The sequence below is a fragment of the Halichoerus grypus genome, chromosome 6 (assembly GCF_964656455.1).
Source record: "Halichoerus grypus chromosome 6, mHalGry1.hap1.1, whole genome shotgun sequence".
NCBI classification, from domain to species: Eukaryota; Metazoa; Chordata; class Mammalia; order Carnivora; family Phocidae; genus Halichoerus; species Halichoerus grypus.
In genome coordinates, this window is record NC_135717.1 from 88,751,817 (window position 1) to 88,767,266 (window position 15,450).

At 38.0% G+C, this 15,450-nt stretch overlaps 1 pseudogene; it reads right to left on the bottom strand.

Moving 5' to 3' along the window:
- Positions 1 to 14,024: 14,024 nt before the first annotated feature.
- Positions 14,025 to 14,888, bottom strand: LOC118524319 (RNA transcription, translation and transport factor protein pseudogene; annotated as a pseudogene).
- Positions 14,889 to 15,450: the final 562 nt, after the last annotated feature.

Sequence of the window (15,450 nt, forward strand, 5' to 3'; positions counted from 1 at the left end):
CTGCTGGCATGGATATGCTTGCAAAACTTACACAGATTAAAAAAAAAATTTTTTTTTAATCACACAGATCGAAAGTTAAAAAATTTAAATCAATGACCAAGACCAAAGAATCTTATATTTTTATCTCAGATTGGCTCTTAACTCATAAAATGTTATCCTGATAAATTTATGTAACCCTTCTGCGCTCATTTTCCGTATTTCCAGATTGCTTTCCTTTCACGAAGGATGTGCCTGTGTGTCCCATCTCTTCCATGTGTCCCTCCAGATCACCTCTCCACCCTTCTCCAAACTCATCTCTGCCCTGAGAAACTAATTTCTTCGGATTGCATTCGCAGTTTCCTTTATCCTCCGCATTCTGGTTGGGTTCAGCCAGTGGGGAGACCTGGTGGGAGATCAGGAGAGAAAAGGAGAGTGGGGAGCAAGCTGTATCTCTCAGCCAAAGGTCACTAAGGTCCCAATGCCTATCAGAGGTGTCCTCTCTTCATGACACTCTCTCAAATTTCCCACATGGCCTGGGGCTGGTAAGGGAGGCCGCAGTTCCTGCACATCCATGTGGTTCACCTAGTCCCTCCCACACCTTTGTAAATAGTCCTTTTACTAAACCCTCCACCAGTGTTCCAACTTTGAGGGTATCATCTGTTTTCTCCTGGGACCCTGATTAAGACAGTCTATAAAATTTTGATGGAGAGGGGAGCAAAGAGAAATGGAAAGGGTAACCAGGGACTACAGATCAAGAAGTAGACCTAATTATCTGATAAGCAACAAAATACTACAAATGGCGCCAACCAATTTGATGTTTGGGTTAATTTACTTTTTCATTTCAATAGATCCTTTAAAACCCCCACATTAGATATGGAAACTACAAGATTAATATCAATACTCACTGAAAGTTTTCCACTTCAGAGGGAGTTTTAGCACATGCCTTAGCTATGATTTTGGTGAACTAGAGAGGTGAAAGGAATGAGAGCAGTCCAGGAAAAACTGAAGACAATCCTTTTGAACTCTTCCCTTCTAGGTGCTTCTTTCATAACAAGTATCATTCACAATTCCTCACACTCATTCCTGGCTCAGAGGAACCAGCTATTTCTATCAGAATCATTGATGTTTTTCAGAGCATTTGTTCCCTTTGCCAAAGTTCAGATGATTACGATGGCAAGAAGAGGAGCAGTGAGGGAAAGAGAAAGTCCTAGAGGGATGATAGGAGGGTGAACTGAAGTGACAGAATGAGAAGATGGGGAGTGAGACCATGCATGAGAGGTGAGCACTGAGAGAACCTGACTGCCGAGGAGAGTGAGGCACTAAAAAGATGGAACAGACAAGAGAGAGGAACAGGGGGACCAGATGGTTGGATCACTGGATATTATGCAGGGAGATTAATTTGTGGGGGAGGGGACCAGCAACTACATGGTTGCTCAGTAACCACAGAACAATAACCTGGAAGCATTTAGCCTACATTCTACGGGGAAAAAAGGGCCACTGTCCTGTATGGTTCTGCAAACACACTCTAAGGTGGGCTGACTTATCCATACTTGCCTGTTCTTTGCCAGATCAAAAGACATTTTTCTGCTTATAAATAGAGGGAGTTGGGCTGTCACCTTAGATGATCTAGTGAACAACAAAAATGGGGTGAGGGGAAAAAAATGAGATTGGCATTAAAACTCCCATGCCCTTAATTTGCATCACTTTTGCTATCAGTAGCTCACTCTCTCTTTGCTTAGGAAGAAGGAAACTGCTTAGAAAGTGGAATAGGTTATACTTTCTCTGGTCTGTAAATCCCTGCTGTTGCTGCTGTTTGTTTGTTTGCTTTTAATTACTTTTTAAAGACACTGGCAAGAGAACCAAGGAGTGAGAACATAGTCGCTTCTTCCTGGCTATTGGCCTTTCTCAAGTCTAGGATTTTTTTTTTTTTTTTTTTTTTGGTCTGCCCCCATCTGTGGCAGCTGCTTTCAGTTGCCCAATTGATTCTGCATTTTAAGGAAAAGTGTTATCCTCTTCCTATTCAGTTTAAGATAATTGTTGCCCAGGCAAAGCATTTCAATTAAATTCAATTTAAAAGTGAGAACCCACCTGCAACCATATGTTAAACCTGCCTTTGGATAAGGAAGTTAGTATTTTCACTTTGTATTAAAGCAAAAGTGTGTAATGGTAAGAGATTTTCAATGGAGATTGTTAGAGATTTGTTTCTTTTTTTAAATGATTAATTACAACTCACCTGTCTCTGAAAGGAAATTACTTGACTCTTAGAAAAACATTTTCATTAAACAGAACCACCATTGAGTAGGCTTCTATCAAGCAGGTCTGGTACTGATGCAGAGAAATAAAGTAATCAAGATAAGAAAAAAATAAGGTGCTTCCAGTAGATATGAAATGGAACTGAAACATACATAGATGTTTCCTATAGAAAATATTTGGCATTGTTTGGCTCTCCAGCATCCTTTCCATTTCCTAAAAGTGTTCTGAATTTTCTCCAAAAAATCATTTTCTCATTCTCACCCAGAGTTTGCAAGAATTAGACCCTCTCAAACCAAGGGCTGATGTGACTAAAAGCCAATCAGACTTAAGCTAATCAGCATGTCCTATGCCCCTGGCCATAGTGATCTGATTAGGAATCAGAGCCAATAAGATATGCTGGAACTTCTGAGATGAAGAAATTTCCTCTCTCTCCTTCAAAAGCCACTTAAAGAGAATTTTTTCTGGGTATTGAGGAGGGCACGTTCTGCATGGAGCACTGGGTGTTATGCACAAACAATGAATCATGGAACACTATATCTAAAACTAATGATGTAATGTATGGGGATTAACATAACAATAAAAATTTAAATTAAAAAAAAAAAAAAAGGAGAATTTTTTCTCCTAGAAAGAATACATAGTTTGAAGATGAAATATCTAGAACTGCTGCAGCCATTTTATAATCTGGAAAGAAAAGTGTCAGGGGGACCCCAAGGCATGAGGCTTTTATCTAGGAGCGCAGAGCAATGTGACATCATTTGAGCCATCAGATCAAGATTTTTTAGCCATGTGTATCCACTTTCACAGCTTAAAGTAATTTGAGTTTTCTGTCACTTGCAACCACAAGAATCCTGGAGGAGTGAATTCCATACCTGGGTTGATGCAAGGTTAGATGACCTTCTAATCTGTGGTAAAAAACGTGGTAAAAAAAAAAAAAAGCCAAAGCTTACATGATTGGGACAGTGTATTAGATTGGGGTTGCTGGGCCTACTGATCATCTAAGTCATCAGGAAACTTGGCAAAAATACATGTAAAAACTTGACAATCAATGACTTTAGGAAATTACTTTTAAAAAACAGGTGAATTGAGAAAGAGAACTAAGATAAACATAATTAATGAGCTACATCTAAAAGAGGAGGGAAAGAATGTTAAAAGATATAGGCAAATTCCATTCTCTTAATCCAAGTATTATTTATTTAGTCATTTAAGAACAAAGAACTGTGCTAGAACTTGATAGAGGTGATTACAAAGCACTGTAAGACAAAATCTATCCACTCAAGGTAATTTTTTAATCAGATAAGGAAGCTAAACATGTATGCTTATAGTCAATTGCAACTCAGTACAAGGCAAGTGCTGAGAAATTATTTCCATAATCTTTAACAGCTTACTAAGCATATTCATACTCATTATATCATTTGATTCTCACAACAGCCCTTTGAGATAGGCAGTTGCACTTCCCTATTTGGCATAGATAAAGAAACTGAGACTCAAAGTATGTAAAAATAAATATCAATAAATGTCACTGTGGCATTATTTAAAAGAAAAGAAAACTAAAAACTGCCTAAATATCCATCTATGGTGGAGTAGCTAAATACATTATGTTCCTCCATTCAAGAGAATGGTAAGAAGCTGTTAAAAAATAAGGAGGTGAAGTCCCTTTTTGGGTAGAATGGAGTAAGCCCAGTCCACCCTATCTCCTACTGAGTTAGGACTGCCAGATTTAAGAATCAAAATATAGAATATTCATTTACATTTGATTTTCAGATAAACAAATTTTTAGTATAATATTTGATAAACTTATACTAAAAAGTTATGCAGGATGTCTTGTATTTTATCTGGCGAGCCTAGACTGAATGCAACTAAAAATCTAGACAAAATGCATAGAGAAGTTATCTGAAGACTCTGAACAGTGAATGGTAGCAGGAAGATTGAGAAACAAGAACTTGAATTATGAACAATCTGTGGTGAATTTCCGGGGTTTGTTTGTTTTCTTCCTCATCTCCCAGCCTGGACTGAAAAGCAACCCAAATCCCGGAGCTGTGGATCCAGCACAGAGAGCAAGAACTCCAAGAGAATCTCTTTCTGGTCTCAGGAGTGAGAAATGGGGCCCTCTATAGTACAGAAAAAATGGGGAGGATCCTGTGGTTTCCTTCCTTCCTTCCCTCCCTCCCTCCCTTCCTCCCTCCCTTCCTCCTTCCTCCCTCCCTCCCTTCCTTCCTCCCTTCTTCCCATCTTTCTTTCTCATCCTATTGAAGATCTCAAGAAATCCACAGTCTCAAACCAGCTGGGTGGTGGCTAGACAGAGACAGCAGCAGTGGCCAGTCAGGCACCTAAAACTCAAGAGAATTCTTTCTCTCTGACAAGAAGAATGGCAATCTGTAGCATGTAGGAGAAAACCCCACTGTTTTTTCCTCTATTTATATCTTCCTACTTCTTAGATATAATGGTGGACCAAACTGCAGGAAGTGTGTCATTGGGTGGAGAGATCAAATACTCTGCTTTCTAGCCAAAGGACCAGAAAGAGGTATCTTTGGGTGCCAGAGAGTGTTGGGAGATTGAGAAGAGGAGGCTCAAAAAAGGATCCCACATAATGATGATGAAATCCTGGGCTCGCCCTTGATATATGAAATGATCCAAAATAGTACACCAAAGCTTGAGAACTGAACTATCAGGTAGACTACCACCCAGGATCCAGTTTGCCCATTGAGTGGTGAACATATGTGGACAGACTTGTATAGCATTGCAAAAAATGAGCTTAATTAGAAACACAGTCCCCAGAAAGCAAGTAGGAACCTGCAACCTAAACATAATTGGATTGAATGCCTAATGAACGTGGTAGCCAGCTTCCAAGATGACCCCAATGACCCCACATCCTGGTATTCACACCCTTGTGTTGCTCAATCCCATGCTATACAAAATTAGTCTGTGTGACCAACAGAATATGGCAGAAGTGATTATTTGCCTCTTTTGAGGTTATAAACACTTGTTTTTAATCTTGGGTTCACTCTGTCTTGGATCCTTCTATCTGAGGGAAGCTATGTCATGAGCAACCCTATGGAGTGACAAAGAACTGAAATTTCCTGTCAACATCTACATAAATGATCTTGGAAGTGGATCCTCAAGACCCAATCAAGCCTCCAATGACTATGGACCAGGCTAACACTTTGTTTGAAGCATCATGACAGCCCCTAAACCAGATCTACTCAACTAAGTCACTCCCAGATCTCTGACACCCAGAAATTGTGTAATAATAAATGTTGTCCTGTTTTAAGCTACTGGGTTTGGGGTAGTTTGTTATGTAGCAGTATATAATATGCCTACCAAAACAAACAGGTAAAGGGGCGTCTGGGTGGCTCAGTCTGTTAGGCATCCAACTCTTGATTTCAACTCAGATCATGATCTCAGGGTCATGAGATCAAGTCCTACGTCAGGCTCTGTGCTGGGCATGAAATCTGCTTAAGATTCTCTCTCTCCCTCTCCCTCTACCCCTCCCCACCTCTATAAAAACAAACAAACAAAAAACAAGCAAAAATGCTACATTCTCCATAGTATTCAAACAAGATATAGATTCTCATAACATAACACTCATATGATGCAATGTCAGTGATACAATCCAAATCACTTGACATATGAAAAACTGAGAAAAATCTCAACAATTTGCAAAGAAAAAGACAATCAACAACAAGAAATAAAAAACCCAAGTTTAAAGTGTTGGCAAGGATCTTAGATTTATACCTAAGTACTTCATTTTTTTAATAAAACTATTATAAATTGTATTTTTATTTCATTTTCCAATTGTCTGTTGCTAGTATATAAAACATAATTTTTACATCGAACTTGTATCCTGTAATTTTGCTAAATTCACATGTTAGTTCTAGAAGCTGTTTAGTAGATTCCTTAAGATTTCCTATGTGGACACAATCATGCTGAGTAAAAGAATCCAGTCTCAAAATGTCTGCATGATTCCACTTATAAGACAGTCTGGGAAAGGCAAAATTATAGGGATAGTTACAAGGTGGGGAGGAGGATTTACCTACAAATGGGCAAAGGGAGGGAATTTTTGGAGTGATGTAAATGTTCTCTATTCTAAATATGATGTTGGTTCTACAAATTAACATATGTGTTAAGACTCATAAAACTAGGGGTGCCTGGTGGCTCAGTCATTGGGTGGCTCAGTCATTAAGTGTCTGCCTTCAGCTCAGGTCATAACCCCAGAGTCCTGGAATAGAGCCCCACATCGCATTGGGCTCCCTGCTCCATGGGAAACCTGTTCTCCCTCTGCCCCTGCTTGTGTTCCCTCTCTTGCTATCTCTCTCTGTCTGTCAAATAAATAAATAAAGTCTTTAAAAAAAAAGAGAGACTTATAGAACCATACACCAAAAAATTAAGTGCATGAATTATTTAAAATTCAAAGTATAATTTGAATATAATTGAATAATTGAATATAAATAAAAACTATTTAAAATGAGGGAAGATGTATATAAATATATTACTTATAAAAAGTCACAGAAGTTGTTATATAGTAAGAATTCATTATTCTAGGGGAAATGTGTGAATGCATATGCATGCATATAACATGTGTTTGCATGTATGTATTACATGAATATAGAAATATGTTTTCTATTCTTAATAAAAATGGATATAGAAATATCTTTAAGGGTCTGAAGCAAACTCTTAAGCAGAATTGGGAAAGAGTCGGAAATTTTACTTATATAGAGTAAATTTTTAAATGATATTTGCTACAACAAACTTGTATAAGTTTGTAACATTGCTTAAATTAACATTTGTGTGATGAGAGAAACTGAGGCTCAGATAAATTAAATGTCTTGTTCAAGGTCATACAGTGACAGAATCAAAAGGATTCTAACATATGCCTAATATTATTCTCAATAAGTGACAAAAAATTAAATTCTAAAGAAAGTCAGAAAGGGGAGAGAGACTGTGAAAGACTCTATGGAGGAAGAGGCATTTGGGGTCACTCCTTAAAGGATAAAAATAATTTCGAAGGTGGAGATAATGGAAAATCATTTTTGATAAAAAGAAGATCTTGAGTATAAGAGCAGGGGCGAAAAAAGTATAGCTTGTTTAGAATGTTCCTGGTTAATTAGATCAATTATATAGGTATACATATGGTATTAGTATAAAATGATGCAGAAATGTTACAGGACACAGAACTTTGAAAGACTGTGTGGGTTTGGTAATTAGGATACATTTATAGCCTTTAGTGAAATTTCAGGGGAAAGAAGCCAGAACGCAAGACATTAAAGATGAGTGAATAATATGTAAGTAAGATACAGGAATATGTTTGGAATAAGAAAAGGACAGGAGAGTAAGTAAAGAGAAAATGCATCAATGAAAGAATCTGGGGCAGATTGAGGTTTATGATAAAGGACAAAAGGCATTTATAAGACAATCTGGAAAAGGCAAAATTATAGGGACAGTTACAAGGTGGGGAGAGGGTTTAACTACAAATTGGCAAAGGGAGGGAATTTTTGGAGTGATGTAAATGTTCTTTATTTCTCTCATTGAAATGTGGGGTCTATGGTCCTTCTCCCTTTGAGTACAGGGGAGATTTATGACTGTTTCAACTAATAGAGTGTAACATATACAAATGCTAAGATAGAGGTTAAGATAAAAGGAAATGTAGCTTCCATCTTGCTCACCAGAATACTCACACTCAGAGTTTCAAATCACCTCTTGAACAGAGGGCAGTTTTGAGTCCACCATGCTATGAGAAAGCCAGGCCAAATGGAGATGCCATGTGTAAGTGCACCAGTTGGCAGTATTTGCGTTTGATCCTCCTACACCATACATCAAACATGTAAGTAAATGAGTCTTCCAATGACCCCAGTCTCCATCCTCTCAGTCTTCTCAGGTAAGACCCCCAGCTATCATGGAGCAGTGATAAATCACATTGACTGTGATTGTGACCAAATTCCTGACTCACAGGTAATAAGATTTTTCACAAATATTGTGGTGTTTTGTTATGCCACAATAACTAGAAGAGATGACTTCCAATTAGTGGAAAACCACTGTCATATGTTTAATGGGCTATGATGCAGGTTGAGGGAGGAAGTAGTAAAAGATGAATCCCGGTCTCAAGAAATTTATAATCAGGAGGCAAAATAAGATATGTACATAATCACCCAACCACATATAACCATACATAACCACCCAAGAAGGTAGAAAGTTGGTAATGCTGCTAGTGACAATTTTTTTCAAAAGGTTTGCAGCAAAAAATCAGGGTAGGACTAGAGTTTTGAGGAGTTAAAGTGCTTGGAATTACTAAAGTCAATGTTTTAGGAGGGCAACAAGACATGCCTAAAAAGATTGTTCAACAGCAATGAGGACCCAGCCAGATTTAATAGCGTGGATTTGAAAAGGTCATATTAGCCTAGTTGGATCATGTCTTCTAGCTATATTTAACAGTTTGGAGGAAAAAGTTGAAACTTCAACAGTGGGAAAGATCTGGTTTTGATCTAGCATGACAACTACTTGCACATTCCTTAATTCATTTAGCAAACATGTATGGAACACCAACTATATGCCAGACCCAATGTACAAAAAGAATAAAAATTATGTGTGGTATAACTGAGTTTAGAAGTATACTAAAATATGGAGGCTTTGACGAAACTTAAGAATTTTTTTCCAGTGGAAATGAGATAGACCTGCCTTTTAGTATTTGTATTAAAATGAGCACAAATATCACGATTAAGAGAAAGTAAGCTTCAGATAAATTAAGGTCCCCTGAATTCTTGAGATTATATAATTAAGTAGGACCTGAAATGAGATCTGAGGGGTGGTAAGGATTGCAAGGAGTCATCACTAACAATACCTGAAGTTTGTTCAATTAAGTTTTAACTTCTCTTGGTCTGACTTAATCTCTTAGAATGGACGATGGCTAGCTGTGATTTCAAGAATAGGTAGTTATTTCCCCAAAAATGTATTTCAAAGTTTGGTTGGATTTATTTGCAGGGAAGCTTATGTTTAGCCCGATTTTTTTAAATTTTTTTTTTACATTTTTTAAATTTTATTATGTTATGTTAATCACCATACATTACATCATTAGTTTTTGATGTAGTGTTCCATGATTCATTGTTTGCGTATAACACCCAGTGCTCCATTCAGTACGTGCCCTCTTTAATACCCATCACCGGGCTAACCCATCCCCCACCCCCTCCCCTCTAGAACCCTCAGTTTGTTTCTCAGAGTCCATCGTCTCTCATGGTTCATCTCCCCCTCCGATTTTCCCCCTTCATTTTTCCCTTCCTACTATCTTCTTTTTTTTTAACATATAATATAATATTTGTTTCAGAGGTACAGGTCTGTGATTCAACATATCAGATAAAGGGCTAGTTTCCAAAATCTATAAAGAACATATCAAACTCAACACCCAAAGAACAAATAATCCAGTCAAGAGATGGGCAGAAGACATGAACAGACATTTTTCCAAAGAAGACATCCAAATGGCCAACAGACACATGAAAAAGTGCTCAACATTGCTTGGCATCAGGGAAATCCAAATCAAAACCTCAATGAGATACCACCTCACACCAGTCAGAATGGCTAAAATTAACCAGTCAGGAAATGATAGATGTTGGCGGGGACGCGGAGAAAGGGGAACCCTCCTACACTGTTGGTGGGAATGCAAGCTGGGTGCTGCCACTCTGGAAAACAGTATGGAAGTTCCTCAAAAAGTTGAACATAGAGCTGCCCTAGGACCCAGCAATTGCACTACTGGCTATTTACCCCAAAGATACAAATGTAGTGATCCGAAGGGGTATGTGCACCCCGATGTTTATAGCAGCAATGTCCACAATAGCCAAACTATGGAAAGAGTGCAAGACGTCCATCGACAGATGAATGGATAAAGAAGATGTGGTATATATATACAATGGAATATTATGCAGCCATCAAAAGGAATGAAATCTTGCCATTTGCAATGACGTGGATGGAACTGGAGGGTATTATGCTGAGTGAAATAAGTCAATCAGAGAAAGACATGTATCATAGGATCTCACTGATATGAGGAATTCTTAATCTCAGGAAACAAACTGAGGGTTGCTGGAGTGGTGGGGGGTGGGAGGGATGGGGTGGCTGGGTGATAGACACTGGAGAGGGTATGTGCTATGGTGAGCACTGTGAATTGTGTAAGACTGTTGAATCACAGATCTGTACCTCTGAAACAAATATGTTTAGCCCTATTAAAGACCAATGTTTCCCATGTTTAGGGTTTAAAAGAATCTTCAGTGCTCTGAAAACTGAGAAGTGTCCTGACATTATCCTTCTCAACAGTTATTGAACAATAATTTCAGCTGTTTTGGGATGCTTATTTTCAGAACTTTCTAATACATAATAGTAATCTTTGGTCCATATTTTTTAATATATTAACTAAAGATAAATGATGTTCTGTAGCCATGGGTCTATGAGTTGTTTCAGGGCAGGATGCACCAGCCTATCAGCATTGTTTACTAATTATAATTGGATTTATTATTCATACTTGGTGTTTGTTAGTGGAACCAGGTAGCTTTGTCAGTTAAGTCTGATCACATAATGTTATGGTCCTATGTGATCAGCTCACTGCAAGAGACCTGGATTAAGAGCAGTCTTTGGGCTTCCTGGTAATAATGTTCTTTGCACACACCATGGTGGTGGTTTGAGACCTAGAGACAAAGCATGCCTAATTCCACCCAGCAATGGGTAAACAAAGAAACCTAGACATCAAATCTCCAGACACTTTAAGTATGTATCTTTTTTTATATATTGTTGTACTGAATTCTTTGCCTGTAATAAAACAGCTCTTTGAGTATAAATGATTTGAGTCCTGTGAGCCTTTTCAGCAATCAGTATTGAAACTCATAAGGTGATTAGTGAACAGAGCAAGGTGGATAGGAAGGCATGAAGAAGATCTCTAAGGGGAAAACTCATCTATTTATTCAGCCTTTATTGAATGTTTACGGTTCCAAAAATCTCACTAGGCAACTGGCAGACAAAAATGACTCAAGCATGACCTTTGATCATAAGACGTTCACATTGTGAAGAAAAATATGGACACTCAAGCAAAATATCACAACCAATCGTAATAACTGCTGAAATAGGAGTGTACAAAAGCAACAAGGGAAAGAGTAAATCTTTTTGAGAGTTGTTAGGGCTTTGTATTTAAGCGTAATCATAAAGAATGGTCATGAGTTATCAAAAAGTAAAAAGAGGGCGCCTGGGTGGCTCAGTCGTTAAGCGTCTGCCTTCGGCTCAGGTCATGATCCCAGGGTCCTGGGATCGAGCCCCACATCGGGCTCCCTGCTCTGCGGGAAGCCTGCTTCTCCCTCTCCCACTCCCCCTGCTTGTGTTCCTGCTCTCGCTATGTCTCTCTCTGTAAAATAAATAAATAAAATCTTTAAAAAAAAAAAAAAGTAAAAAGAAAGAGAGAGAGAGAGAAAAAGGCAAAGAATACATTCAAAGAAATAGAGGTATGATATTGTTTATAAATTTTCATCAATAGAGATCTATTTAAGTAAATTGTAGTAATGTTTATGCAAGTGAATACTGTATAGTCATTAAAAATAATAGGAAAATTCTCTATATGCTAATTAAGAAATATATCCACAACAATGTAGAATACATCTTTATACTTTTAATTCTAGAAGAAGACTATGGCCAAGACATAAGTCTTCGTTTTTATAATCAAAACAATGAGGCAGAGAAATATTTGAAGAAACATTAGTGGTAATCTTCCAAAACAAATTAAAGACATTAAGCCACAAATTAAGAAGTCTTATGAATAGCAAGCAGAATAAATATAAAGAAAACCACACTCAGAGGTATAACAATAAAATTGATAAAAGCAAAACAAACAAAAAAATAAGGAAAAATCTAAAAAGCAGTCTTAGAAATAAGACTACCTTCAAAAGACTAACAATTTGACTTTTGCATAATATCCCAACAGAGATAATAAGAGCCAGAAGATAATGGAGTTACATTTTCAAAGTGTTGAAAGAAATAACATCTTCAAAATGTTGAAAGAAATAACATCCAAAAATTATATAGCCAGAAAAATTATCAAAAATTTAGATGCAACAAACTCATTAATAATGACTCAGAAATAGTAAAATGTAACCAAGCTAATAGAGGGAAGGAGGCAGAATAGTAAAAAGTATTCAGTACAAAATAAGTCAAGAAAGGAAAGAAAAAGGAATACAGGATAGGTGAAATAAATAGAAAAGAAATAGTAAAATGGAATATTAAAACATAACATATACCCATAATTAAATGTAAATGGCTTAATGTTTTAATTTTTCCAAAAGTACATTTTTTAGGATGGGTTTAAAAATAGTGACTGTATACTACTTATAATTACACTACTTATAACTGTATACTACTTATGATGTAAAATACAAGGTCATGTTAGCTAGCCACAAAATATATCCCCCCCCCACAATGATTCCCAACCCCCAGTATTCATGCCCGTTTGTAGTCCCCTCCCCTCGAATCTGGGGTAGATTTGTGGCTTGCTTTGGACCAAGAAAATGTAATGTAAATGATGCTTTGTGACTTTCAAGGGTAGGTCAAAAGAAGCCTGTATCATTCACCTTAATTTCTTGGAAAATGTGCTCTGAGGAAAGATAGTCACCATGTAAGAAGTACAAATACTCTAAAATTACCATGCCTTCATAGGGCAAAAGAAAAAAAGAGAAAGAGCAAGAGAGACAAACCAAGAAACAGACTCTAAACTCTAGAGAACAAACGGATGATTACCAGAGGGGAGGTGTGGGGTGCCGGGAGGGGGGGGGTTTAAATAGGTGAAGGGAATTAAGAGTAAGTATACTTATCATGATGAGCACTGAGGAATATGTGGAATTGTTGAATTACTATATTGTACAGCTGAAATTAATGTAACACTGTATGTGAACTATAAGAGAATTAAAATTAAAAACTTAATAAAAAATCACCATGCTTTCAGAAATACAGATTGAAAGGAACTGTACCCAAGTAATGTACCCAACAAACCTAATCTATACCTGGACATAATTTAGACAATGAGATCCTGGATTTTAAGATGGAGCCTAATGCCACAGTGGAATGAAACGTTGGGCGCCCTGGTGGAGGAGTACATGTGGGAGGGATGGGAACCATTGCAAGCCAGGGAGCAAGTGGTAACTAGGTCTTCAAAAATAGCCTTCTAGTGAATCACACCTCTCAGTATTTACACTCCTGTGTAGCCCCTTCCTCCCTGAATCTGAGCCAGACCTCTAATTCACTTTGGACTAATAGAATATGGCAGAGTGGCGTCATGTGACCTCCACAGCCATATCACAAGAAGCCTGTGGCTTTTGCCTTACTCTCTTCAAAGATGCATCCTGGGGGAAGCCAGTCACAGCCGTCCAAATCAAGCCCTTGCAAATTCCAGCTACCATATGACTATGACTGCAACTGCATGATGGAACCCCTTCCCAAATGAGAGCTGCTGAGCTATGCCAAACCAACCCCCAGAGCCATGAGAGATAATAACACATTGTTACTTTAAGCCACTACATTTTGGAGGGGCGCCTGGGTGGCTCAGATGGTTAAGCGTCTGCCTTCCGCCCGCGTCATGATCCCAGGATCCTGGGATCGAGCCCCACATTGGGCTCCCTGCTGAGCAGGGAGCCTGCCCCTCCCTCTCCCTCTGCCTGCTGCTTCCCCTGCTTGTACTCTCTCTCTCTCTCTCTCAAAAATAAATAAAATCTTTAAAAAAAAAAAGCCACAACATTTTTTTCCCACTTTCCTGAACTTTATTAAAGAAAAAGCAATGATGATAAATCTTGAGAACATAGTCAATTTTCTAGGATTCTTCCCTTGAAAATGTGACATTTGATTTCCAAACACATGCCAGAGCATACGTGGTTCCCAATTGTACTAAGTAGGTGAGAAGCTGAAATCCTAAGATGTTCATCTTCCAACTTTCCCCAGTCTGTGGTCTGTCTTTGGATCAGCAATAATTGCCTGAACAGCTACTATGGCTTCATTAATTTTTGTCTGTAGCTCTCTGAGCTCTTCTATATGCAGCAATCGCAGAATTTGAGCAGCTTCATTAAGAACTGCATCTCCTGTGTCAAAACCAAGAATATGTTTGTCTAAAGCAACAGGCAAGCCCTCTTCCGTTTGATCTGCTTTAGCACCTGCATCCTGGGTCAGGCGCCCCCGGACCAAAATGCGAATTGCCTTAAGCATTACCAGGTAATCGTCATGACGCTGAATCTGAAGAAGGTCCGCCAAAGCCATTACACCAGCCTTAAAATCAGGATTATTTACATCCAAGTTGATCAATGGCTCTGCATTTTTAGCTGCATTTTCAGCATTTTTTGTATTATCAGGTACCAAGTCCTTGTATTTTTCAGCATTATCTCCATATTCAAGTCTAACAGCTAAACCAAGAAGCCAGTCAATTGCTTCTTGTCGATCTTGAATCTTGAAAAGACAGTTAACATCTTTGAGATACTTTTCAAAGAACTTGGGCCAGTCACTGCTGTGGATGTTTCTTAAATTACCTCTGTCTTCAGTCTTGTAGTGTCTGATTTTCTGGTCTTCCAGCCAAACAATAAAGTTTCTAAATTCTGTTTCATCTTTGCAGTTGAAGCCAGTCGGTTGTGGTAGTGGAGGGCCATCAGCTTGCGTCGGAACATGGTCCCCGCGTCTTGCTCTGGTCCCCCAGGGCTTCGGCCGGGAGAGGACAGGCCAAAAGCCACTACATTTTGGAATGTTCTGTCATGCATTGATAGATAACTGAAACAGGATTAAAAGGCTTAAAATAAAGAGATAAAAAATAAACATACTAGACAAACCCTAAAAGAAAGTTGTAACTATAGTAATAACAAAGTAGACAAAATGTAAACAGCATTATTATAGATTAAGGCAAATTTCACAATGATAAAAGATTTAATTCTCTAGGAAGATAAAAATTTTAAATGTGTATAAACCTGATAACAAATTCTCAAAATATATAAAGCTAACAAAGTGATAAAACTCTAAGGAAGGCTCCCTGCTCAGTAGGGAGTCTGCTTCTCCCTCTGACCCTCCTCCCTCTCATGCTCTCTCTCTCAAATAAATAAAATCTTAAAAAAAAAAAAAAAAAAAAAAAAACTCTAAGGAAGACTAGACAAATCCACGATCACACTGGGCAATTTTAACAATCTCTTTCATTTACTGGTAGATTAAGCAGAGGAAAGAAATCATTAAGGACAGAAA